The sequence below is a fragment of the Saccostrea echinata genome, unplaced genomic scaffold (assembly GCF_033153115.1).
Source record: "Saccostrea echinata isolate AGI-Se365-2 ecotype Australia unplaced genomic scaffold, CSIRO_AGI_Sech_v1 ptg000027l, whole genome shotgun sequence".
Taxonomy (NCBI): domain Eukaryota; kingdom Metazoa; phylum Mollusca; class Bivalvia; order Ostreida; family Ostreidae; genus Saccostrea; species Saccostrea echinata.
The window spans coordinates 12,962,714-12,972,500 of record NW_026889776.1 but is presented as its reverse complement, the minus strand read 5'-3'; positions in this window follow the sequence as shown (position 1 = coordinate 12,972,500).

Genomic DNA, 9,787 nt, shown 5'->3' with positions numbered 1-9,787 from the left:
AAGGCGCCAGAATGCTAAATCTTTGACGCTTTATATCTTAAAAAGGGGGAATATTTTGATAAGCAATACTGAACAAAAGATGGTCAGAATAATGTTCTGAACAACACACACCCTTTCAATTTTTGTCAAACGGCCCCATTAAGGACTTGGAGGGGTGGCCCCTAAATATTTCCATTAAGCATATCTCCACAACGAAAAGAAATCTCTGAATAGTTGTTGAACAAATAGTCTTCAAAATCACAAGACTTTTCATTTGATATGAAGAAAAAGGGGTTGACCCCTCAAATTAGGGGCTAGGAGGGGCCAAAAGTCTTTCATCTTTAACTCTTTAACGAACAATAATTTGTAAAACATTACTGAAGCAAAGATGCTTATCGTAACGATTTACAACAATATATGATAAGATTCTGATCATATGTAACGTAATAAGGGGTCACAAGGGGCCAGAATGCTAAATCTTTGACGCTTTATATCTCGAAAAGGGGGAATGTTTTGATAAGCAATACTGAACGAAAGATGGTCAGAATAAAGTTCTGAACAATATTCACCCTTTCAATTTTTGTCAAACGGCTCCATTAATGACTTGGAGGGGTGGCCCCTAAATATTATATTCAGCATATCTCCACAACGAAAGGAAATCTCTGAATAGTTGTTGAACAAATAGTTTTCAAAATCGCAAGACCTTTCATTTGAAACCAAGAAAAAGGGGCTGATCCCTCAAACTAGGCGCTCAAAGGGGCCAGAAGCGTGTTATCTATAGCTCTTTGATAATGTTATATAAATCAAAAGAATGAAATCCAATTAGGGAAGGCTATATATTATTATCTTTTAACAAAGATAATAGTCAAAAACATATCTAATCTTATCGAAAATCGGACGGAAGACGTACTCGTTGCTCGCAACGAGATCTCATCTTCACGGAAGACCTTATAGTGATTCTACTGTTTCTTATTATTAGGGTCTTCCGTCTTCAGCGGAAGACCCTTCTATTATTCTTATGTTTCTTTTTCAAGCTTCTTATTATTATTATTCTTATTATTAGGGTCTTCCGTTTTCAGCGGAAGACCCTTCTATTATTCTATTGTTTCTTTTTCACTTTTATTATTATTTTTTTTTTCCTTACCGATTTTGTGCAGAAGATTTCTCGGAGATGGCTTGGCCAATTTGCTTCAATTTTTCAGAGTTTATGTGTTACCATCTGAAGTTTGTACCGGCATTTCAATTTTGAAAAATTCACTTTCGGTCGGAAGTTATCGCCCCTTTATTGGATTTTAGAGGGTCTCTTTGTCGGCTCTGGAACTCAAAAACGGATTTAGCTAAAGTGCTGAAATTTTTACCAAAGCTAGAGGACATGTTGCCATTGTGCACCTGGGTTTTCAAATCTTCCGGAAGTGCCTAGTATGGAAGCTCGGTAGGGGTCGAAATTTAGGACATGAATCAGGAGTGAAATTTTGAGACATTTTTTATCATATCTTCAAAACCATGAATATTTTCTTAAGACATATTGAATAGAAATTATGTAGAATTACATGATCTTTTATATCATATCAAGAAAAAAGGGCTGACCCTTCAAATAAGGGGCCAAGAGGAGCCAAATTTCCTGAATCCATAACTCTTTAATGATCAATATTTTGTTATGCATTACTGAAGCAAAAATGTTTATCTTAATAGTCTACAACTATATATTATAATATTTACGACATATGTTACATAATTAGGGGCCAGAAGGGGCCAGAATGCAAAATCTTTGACGCTTTATATCTCAAAAGTGGGAAATATTTTGATAAGCAATACTGAACAAAAGATGTTTAAGATAATGTTCTAAACAATATGCAACCTTTCAAGTTTTGCCAAATGTCCCCCTTAGGGAGTTAAAGGGCCGGCCCCTAAATATTTCTTTTGCAAATATCTTGGAAACGAAAAAGAATTTCTGAACAGTTATTGAACAAAAAGTGTTTAAAATCAAAAGAGCTTTAAGGTGATATCAAGAAAAAGGGGCTGGCCCCTCAAACTATGGACCGAAAGGGGCCAAAAGTCTTTAATCTATACCTCTTTAACGATCAATATTTTGTAATACATTACTGAAGCAATAATGTTTATCTTAACAATCCACAACTATATATTATGATATTTACTTCATATGTTTCGTAATTAGGGGCCATTAGGGGCCAGAATGCTTAATCTTTGAAGCTTTATATCTGGAAAAGGGGAAACATTTTGAAAAGCAATATTGAACAAAAGTTGTTTAGAATGATGATCTGAACAATGCGCATCCTTTGAATTTTTCCTAAACAGCCCCTATAAGGACTTAAATGGACAGCCCCTTAATATTTCAAGTCTGCATATCTCGAAAACGAAACGAAACTTCTGAATAGTTGTTGAACAAAAAGTCTTCAGAATTAGAAGACCTTTCATGTGATATCAAGGAAAAGGGGCTGACCCCTCAAATTAGGGGCTCAGAGGGGCCAAAAGTCTTTCATCTATAACTCCTTAACGTTAAACATTTTGATATTGAATATTGAAGCAAAAATGCTCATCTTCACAATCTGCAACTATATATCATAAAATTTTCTTCAAATATTACGTAATAAGGGGCCAGAATGCTTAATCTTTGACGCTTTGTATCTCGAAAAGAGGAAACATTTTGAAAAGCAATATTGAACAAAAGTTGTTTAGAATGATGATCTGAACAATGTGCATCCTTTGAATTTTTCCTTAACAACCCATATAAGGACTTAAATGGACGGCCCCTAAATATTTCAAGTCTGCATATCTCGGAAACTGAATAGTTGTTGAACAAAAAGTCTTCAGAATTACAAGACCTTTCATGTGATATCAAGACCCCTCGAATTAGGGGCTCAAAGGGGCTAAAAGTCTTTCATCTATAACCGTTTTACAGTAATGTTCATCTTCACGATCGGCTACTATAAATATTTTAAAATCTTCATCAAATATTGCGGGTTTTTTTTGGTGCCATAATGATCAAAATTTTGTTAAACATAACTGAAGCAAATTGTACGTTTTCACTATTTATATATTTATGAACGAAAATCTCAGTCAAATTCGTATCTCGTCTTATCAAAAATCGGACGGAAGACCCACTCGTTGCTCGCAACGAGATCGCATCTAGTTAGGGTCTTCCATCTTCAGCGGAAGACCCTTCTATTATTCTTCGGTTTCTTTTTTACCTTTATTATTAGGGTCTTCCGTCTCCAACGGAAGACCCTTCTATTATTGTATTGTTTCTTTTTCACTTTTATTATTATTATTATTCCACTTTTTCTTTACAATTTTTGTGCAGAAGATATCTCGCAAACGGTTTGATCGATTTTCATGAAATTTTCAGGGGTAATGCCTTTTGATCTGAAGATGATCCTTTTTTGTTCAAATCCTTAAAATTCACTTCCGGTCGGAAGTTATCGCCCTTTAATCGATTTTCAGATAACCATTTTGTCGACACAAAAACTAAAAAACGGCAAAAGCTAGAGCGCTGAAATTTTCAGCGATTATAGACGACATGTTGAAGTTTTGCACCTGGGTTTTCAAATTTTCCGGAAGTACCTAGTATGGAAGCTCGGTAGGGGTTGAAATTTAGGACATGAATCAGAAGTGAATTTTCGAGACATTTTTTATCATATCTCTAAAACTATAGAGATTTTCTAAAAACATATTGAATAGAAATTGTGTAGAGTTACAAGATCTTTTATATGATATCAAAGAAAAAGGGCTGACTCATCACATTAGGGGCCGAGAGGGGCCGAAAGTCTTTAGTCAATAGCTCCTTAACGATCAAAATTTTGTAATGCATTACTGAAGCAAAAATGTTTAACTCAACAATTTACAACTATATATTATAAAATTCACATCATATATTACATAATTAGGGGCCATTAGGGGCCAGAATGCAAAATCTTTGACGTTTTATGTTTCAAAAGTGGGAAATATTTTGATAAGCAATATTGAACAAAAGATGTTCAAAATAATGTTCTAAACAATATGCAACGTTTCATTTTTCTCTAAACGTCCCAATTAAGGAGTTAAAGGGCCGGCCCCTAAATACCTCTTTTGCTAATATCTCGGAAACGAAAAGGAATTTCTGAATGGTTGTTGAACAAAAAGTGTTTAAAATCATAAGAGTTTTAAAGTGATATGAAGAAAAAGGGGCTGGCCCCTCAAAATAAGGGCCGAGAGGGACCGAAAGTCTTTAATCAATAACTCGTTAACGATCAATAGTTTGTGATGCATTACTGAAGCAAAAATGTTAATATTAACGATATACAACTACATATTATGATATTCACATTATATGTTACATAATTAGGGGCCATTAGGGGCCAGAATGCAAAATCTTTAACGCTATATATCTCGAAAGTGTGAAATATTTTGATATGCAATACTGAACAAAAGATGTTCAAAATAATGTTCTGAGCAATATGCAACCTTTTATTTTTTGCTTAACGTCCCCAATAAGGAGTTAAAGGGCCGGCCCCTAAATACTTCTTTTGCTAATATCTCGGAAACGAAAAAGAATTTCTGAACAGTTGTTGAACAAAAAGTGTTTAAAATCATAAGAGCTTTAAAGTGATATGAAGAAAAAGGGGCTGGCCCCTCAAAATAAGGGCCGAGATGGACCAAAAGTCTTTAATCAATAACTCGTTAAGGATCAATAGTTTGTGATGCATTACTGAAACAAAAATGTTAATATTAACGATATACAACTACATATTATGATATTCACATTATATATTACATAATTAGGGGCCATTAGGGGCCAGAATGCAAAATCTTTAACGCTATATATCTCGAAAGTGTGAAATATTTTGATATGCAATACTGAACAAAAGATGTTCAAAATAATGTTCTGAGCAATATGCAACCTTTTATTTTTTGCTTAACGTCCCCAATAAGGAGTTAAAGGGCCGACCCCTAAATACTTCTTTTGCTAATATCTCGGAAACGAAAAAGAATTTCTGAACAGTTGTTGAACAAAAAGTGTTCAAAATCATAAGGGCTTTAAAGTGGTATGAAGAAAAAGGGGCTGGCCCCTCAAAATAAGGGCCGAGAGGGACCGAAAGTCTTTAATCAATAACTCGTTAACTATCAATAGTTTGTAATGTATTACTGAAACAAAAATGTTAATATTAACGATATACAACTACATATTATGATATTCACATTATATGTTACATAATTAGGGGCCATGAGGGGCCAGAATGCAAAATCTTTAACGCTATATATCTCGAAAGTGTGAAATATTTTGATATGAAATACCTGACAAAAAATGTTCAAAATAATGTTCTGAACAATATGCAACCTTTTATTTTTTGCTTAACGTCCCCAATAAGGAGTTAAAGGGCCGGCCCCTAAATACTTCTTTTGCTAATATCTCGGAAACGAAAAAGAATTTCTGAATAGTTGTTGAACAAAAAGTGTTCAAAATCATAAGAGCTTTAAAGTGGTATGAAGAAAAAGGGGCTGGCCCCTCAAAATAAGGGCCGAGGGGGACCGAAAGTCTTTAATCAATAACTCGTTAACGACCAATATTTTGTAATGCATTACTGAAGCAAAAATGTTAATATTAACGATTTACAACTACATATTATGATATTCACATTATATGTTACATAATTAGGGGTCATAAGGGGCCAGAATACAAAATCTTTAACGCTATATATATCAAAAAGTGTGAAATATTTTGATATGAAATACTGAACAAAAGATGTTCAAAATAATGTTCTGAACAATATGCAACCTTTTATTTTTTGCTTAACGTCCCCAATAAGGAGTTAAAGGGCCGACCCCTAAATACTTCTTTTGCTAATATCTCGGCAACGAAAAAGAATTTCTGAATAGTTGTTGAACAAAAAATGCTCAAAATCATAAGAGCTTTAAAGTGATATGAAGAAAAGGGGACTGGCCCCTCAAAATAGGGGCTGAGAGGGGCCGATAGTCTCTGATGAATAACTCTTTAATGCTCAACATTTTGTAATTCATTACTGAAGCAAACATGTTTATCTCAACAATTTACAACTATATATTATAATATTCACATCATATGTTACATAATTAGGGGCCACAAGGGGCCAGAATGACAAATCTTTGGCACTCTATATCCCGAAATTGGGAAATATTTTGATAAGCAGTGTTGAATAAAAGATGTTCAAAATAAGGTTTTAAACAATATGTAACCTTTTCATTTTTGCTAAACGGCCCCATTAAGGAGTTGAAGGGCCAGCCCCTAAATATTTCTTTTGCATATATCTCGGAAGCGAAAAAGAATTTCAGAATAGTTGTTGAAAATGTTCAAAATCATGAGAGCTATAGGAAGATACAAAGAAAAAAGGACTGGCCCCTCAAAATAGGGGCCAGGACGGGCCGAAAGTCTTTAATCTATAACTTTTTAATGATCAATATTTTAATACACACTACTGAAGCAAAATTTTCGTCTTAATTTATTTTTATCATTATATTTGAACAAAAATCTCAGTCAAATTCTGATCTCATCTTATCAAAAATCGGACGGAAGACCCACTCGTTGCTCGCAACGAGATCGCATCTAGTTAGGGTCTTCCGTCTTCAGCGGAAGACCCTTCTATTATTGTATTGTTTCTTTTTCTTATTAGGGTCTTCCGTCTCCAACGGAAGACCCTTCTATTATTCTATTGTTTCTTTTTCACTTTTATTATTATTATTATTATTCTTTTTTTTTCTTTACAATTTTTGTGCAGAAGATTTCTCGGAGTTGGCTCGATCGATTTACTTGAAAATTTCAGGGAAGATGTATCTTTGTCTGAACCTTATACGTTTTTCTCAATTTTTTGAAATTTACTTCCGGTCGGAAGTTATCGCCCTTTAATTAAAATTCAGAGGACCTCCTTGTCTGCAATGGAACTCAAAAACGATTAAAGCTAGAGTGCTGAAATTTTCAGCGATGATAGAGGACATGTTGCCATTGATCACCTGGGTTTTCAAATTTTCCGGAAGTGCCTAGTATGGAAGCTCGGTAGGGGTCGAAATTTAGGACACGAATCATGAGTGAATTTTAGAGACATTTCTTACGATAACATTTTAACTATGAGTATTTTGTTAAAACATATTGAACAGAAATTGTGTAGAATTACGAGATCTTTTATATGATATCAAAGAAAAGGGGCTGACTCATCACATTAGGGGCTGAGAAGGGCCGAGAGTCTTTCATCAATAACTCTTTAACGATCAATATTTTGTAATGCATTACTGAAGCAAAAATGTTTATCTCAACAATTCACAACTATATATTATGGTATTCACATCATATATTACATAATTAGGGGCCATAAGGGGCCAGAATGCTAAATCTTTGATGCTCTATATCTCAAAAGTGGGAAATATTTTGACAAGCAATATTGAACAAAAGATGTTTAAAATAATGTTCTCAACAAGATGCAACCTTTCATTTTTTGCTAAACGTCCCCATTAAGGAGTTGAAGGGCCGGCCCCTAAATACTTCTTTTGCAAATATCTCAGAAACGAAAAAGAATTTCTGACTAGTTGTTGAACAAAAAGTGTTCAAAATCATGAGAGCGTTAAAGTGATATGAAGAAAAAGGGGCTGGACCCTCAAAATAGGGGCAGAGAGGGGCCGAAAGTCTTTGAACAATAACTCTTTAACGATCAATATTCTGTAATGCATTACTGAAGCAAAAATGTTTATCTCAACAATTTACAACTATTTATTATGATATTCACATCATATGTTACATAATTAGGGGCCATAAGGGGCCAGAATGCTAAATCTTTGACGCTCTATATCTCAAAAGTGGGAAATATTTAAATAAGCAATATTGAACAAAAGATGTTCAAAATAATGTTCTCAACAAGATGCAACCTTTCATTTTTTGCTAAACGTCCCAATTAAGGAGTTGAAGGGCCGGCCCCTAAATACTTCTTTTGCAAATATCTCAGAAACGAAAAAGAATTTCTGACTAGTTGTTGAACAAAAAGTGTTCAAAATCATGAGAGCGTTAAAGTGATATGAAGAAAAAGGGGCTGGACCCTCAAAATAGGGGCAGAGAGGGGCCGAAAGTCTTTGAACAATAACTCTTTAACGAACAATATTCTGTAATGCATTACTGAAGCAAAAATGTTTATCTCAACAATTTACAACTATATATTATGGTATTCACATCATATATTACATAATTAGGGGCCATAAGGGGCCAGAATGCTAAATCTTTGATGCTCTATATCTCAAAAGTGGGAAATATTTTGACAAGCAATATTGAACAAAAGATGTTTAAAATAATGTTCTCAACAAGATGCAACCTTTCATTTTTTGCTAAACGTCCCCATTATGGAGTTGAAGGGCCGGCCCCTAAATACTTCTTTTGCAAATATCTCAGAAACGAAAAAGAATTCCTGACTAGTTGTTGAACAAAAAGTGTTCAAAATCATGAGAGCGTTTAAGTGATATGAAGAAAAAGGGGCTGGACCCTCAAAATAGGGGCAGAGAGGGGCCGAAAGTCTTTGAACAATAACTCTTTAACGATCAATATTCTGTAATGCATTACTGAAGCAAAAATGTTTATCTCAACAATTTACAACTATTTATTATGATATTCACATCATATGTTACATAATTAGGGGCCATAAGGGGCCAGAATGCTAAATCTTTGACGCTCTATATCTCAAAAGTGGGAAATATTTTAATAAGCAATATTGAACAAAAGATGTTCAAAATAATGTTCTCAACAAGATGCAACCTTTCATTTTTTGCTAAACGTCCCCATTAAGGAGTTGAAGGGCCGGCCCCTAAATACTTCTTTTGCAAATATCTCAGAAACGAAAAAGAATTTCTGACTAGTTGTTGTACAAAAAGTGTTCAAAATCATGAGAGCTTTAAAGTGATATGAAGAAAAAGGGGCTGGACCCTCAAAATAGGGGCAGAGAGGGGCCGAAAGTCTTTGAACAATAACTCTTTAACGATCAATATTTTGTAATGCATTACTGAAGCAAAAATGTTTATCTCAACAATTTACAACTATATATTATGATAATATGTTATGCATTATGGGGTCTTTAGGGGGGCCAGATTGCATAATCTTTGGCGCAATATATCTCGAAAAGGAAGAATATTTTGATAAACAGTATTGAACAAAAGACGTTCAAAATAATATTCTGAACAATATGCACTCTTTCAATTTTTGCTAGACGTCCCCATTTAGGACTTGAAGGGCTGGCCCTTAATATTTCTTTTGCATATATCCCGAAAACAAAAAAAGAATTTCTGAATAGTTGCTGAACAAAAAGTGTTCAAAATCATGAGAGCTTTAAGATGATATAAAAATGACTGGCCTCTCACATTAGGGGCCAAGAAGGGCCGAAAATCTTTAATCTATAACCCTTAAAGGATCAATATTTTGTTAAAAATTATTAAAGCAAAATTGTTCCTCTTAACAATTTATTTATATCATTATATTTGAGCGAAAATCTCAGTCAAATTTTTATCTCATCTTATCAAATATCGGACGGAAGACCCACTCGTTGCTCGCAACGAGATCTCATCTAGTTATTATTATTATTATTTTTCCTACACCGGTATCTCAGTAACGGTTCGGTGGATTTTTATGAAACTTTCGGAGATGATAGGGAACGATGTTCCCTCGGGACATTTTTTTCATTTTTGATGATTTCACTTCCGGTCGCGAAATATGACGTATTTTTGACGTTTTTCTGCAATTCCGGTCTGTCCTACTCCGAAGAAACTGCGCAAAATAGAAATTTGAAATTTTCAGGAATGATAGAATTGA